The sequence below is a fragment of the Salminus brasiliensis genome, chromosome 11 (assembly GCF_030463535.1).
Source record: "Salminus brasiliensis chromosome 11, fSalBra1.hap2, whole genome shotgun sequence".
Lineage (NCBI taxonomy): Eukaryota > Metazoa > Chordata > Actinopteri > Characiformes > Bryconidae > Salminus > Salminus brasiliensis.
The window spans coordinates 14,965,642-14,968,064 of NC_132888.1; positions in this window are offsets into that span (position 1 = coordinate 14,965,642).

Consider the following 2,423-nt stretch of genomic DNA (forward strand, 5'->3'; position numbering starts at 1 on the left):
TGATTTACCGAAAGTCACGTTGAGGAATTATAAATTTGTCATGAGTTTTATTTCCTGAAGTATTGGTTTTTGTTTTTCTTGTTTTTTATGCCTTATGCACCAACAGTATCTTTTAAAGAAACCTGTTTGATTTAATAGTGAGGGAAAAACGTTATTTTCAGTTTGGATTGGAGAATGAAACCGTAGTTCAGTCCTTTTAAAATTTCTTTTGATGAATTGGCAAAACCATGTGAATGCCAGTGAATGTATATCTTTGTATAAAAAAAAACAAACAAAAAAAAAACATTTAGCTCAGAGGGTGTGGTAGTTATGTTAGACATGTGCAAGGAAAAACAAAAAACAAGTCAAATAACCTTTTATAAAACCTTTTGTATTAGAACATTAACATTGATAATTTTGTATATATGAAGACTAGGCTTTTTTGGTTAGCAGAAAGGTTAAACATTCCTACATTTTTTTTAAATGTATGTATGTCCAGAACAATTATGTAAACACAATGCGCAATGTTTTATGTGCCTTTTATTTGGGTTGTCTAAATAAAAGAAAATTGTAAAACATGGATTTAGGTCATCCTTGCACATTTAATCTAATCTAAACTGCTGGAGTGTCTGTTTGAGATGGGTGCTCTGTGCTCATTGCTTTTACTCACACTTCATTAAATTCATTTGTTAATTTAGAAAAATGTCTCTCAAAACACTTTGCTTTCTGTTTCAGTCATGGAGGTCTGAGGTTCATATGCATCAGCCTTCTTAGAGCGGGTGAATGGAGAAGGAAGGTTTTCGGTTGTTTGTCCCTATGGATAATATTATGTTGACTATTTGGGGCTGATTTGAAGAATGTAAAGCTTACAGATGAAGCCAGTGATGTTCATTCTGGATGCACAAAGGCTTAACCTTCAGTGAGGTCATTTTAGGGGTCAGTGCCAATTCTTTCCTGGGAAAGGTATGACTACAAATTAGAGAAAAATTAACCTACAATTAACAGTCCACATTTTTTGAAAGCCACAACAATTCATTATACATTAAACATTGCATATCACATATCATTGCATATTCCCTCATTATTATATTTATTATGAATTATTATTATGATTGATTTCTTTGTAATACATGAAGAGTACGACCCATAGATGAAAACTAAATGTTCTAAAACAACGACATGTAAAGCTATTCATCTAGGCATGAGGTCTTCACTCATTCAGAAAAGCAGTGTCATTTTCATAAATACAAATAAACAGATTTCTAAGTGTGTGAGTTCTCAAGAAGCCTGGTATTTAGTTAACATCCAGAATCCATCTTTATGTAATCAGTGCTTTGAGGGATCAAATCTGCATTTTCTTTGTCTGTGTAAGTGATTGTCAGGGTAGACATAATTTGAGAAATTGCAAAATGTGAAGTCTCTGCCATTGTGCTGTATTTCCATTTCCAAAAGGCATGAGCTTCTACAGGCTGTTTGGATTTCCGCTTGATTCTGCACACTTATCGCAAACATAAAATGTCTGTTTTCTGTCGTGTTTTTTTTTGTTAAGAGGCTCTGCGTGGGCGAATGGAACCATATTCTGTCCTCACTAGAGGGCATTTAACTAAGCATACAGGCTCCAGTAATATTATATGCAGTAATATATCCTCCGGGTACTCCAGTTTCCTTTCAGAAACACACATGGTAGAAGAACCGACCATGGTATACTGCCTCTAGGTTTGAGTGTGTGAGGAAATAGGTGTGTGCGGTACCCTGTGAAGGACTCAGGGAGTATTTCTGCCTGCATTGGTGCCCAATGATTACAGGTGGATCAGTTTGGGCCAGAAAGAAGCGGAAAAGAAGACAGATGGAAAATACCAATATTATTTATTATTTTTAATAAAAAGTGGAAAAATATATATTTTTTTTCTAAAGATGTTTAATGTGTATGCTGTTACTAAGTTTCACTTTTGGAATCATAAATAATTGGTGTTTTATATGTGCAAAAATATTTTTATATTAAGTATCCATATCTGGATATTAAGCTTAGTCTCTTGGTATCGGATCGATCAGAGAAGTGTTGGTATCGTCCATCCCTAATTATAAGGAGTGTCTGAGTGATGAATAGAGGACAGCCAATCCGAGCAGAGAGCGCGTGCATATATCCTCTTAAAGGTACAGTACCAAAACAGCACGTTTAAATATAACAGATAAAAATATATAAATAATGATTTATTTTGGCACACACATCCACACAAACGCCATAAGTGGACCTCAGAAGAAAAACATAATAATAATAATAATAAAAAAAAGGATATAAGCCTGTGAGTTGTTTATAAGCTCTGTGTTGTTTCTGACTGTACATGTTTATCCAGACATGGTGGTCAGGAGATCGGGTGCATTTCCCCATATCTCCACTAGGAAGCTGTCTGCCTCTTTGTTCCCTTCTAACGCTCCCTCACACA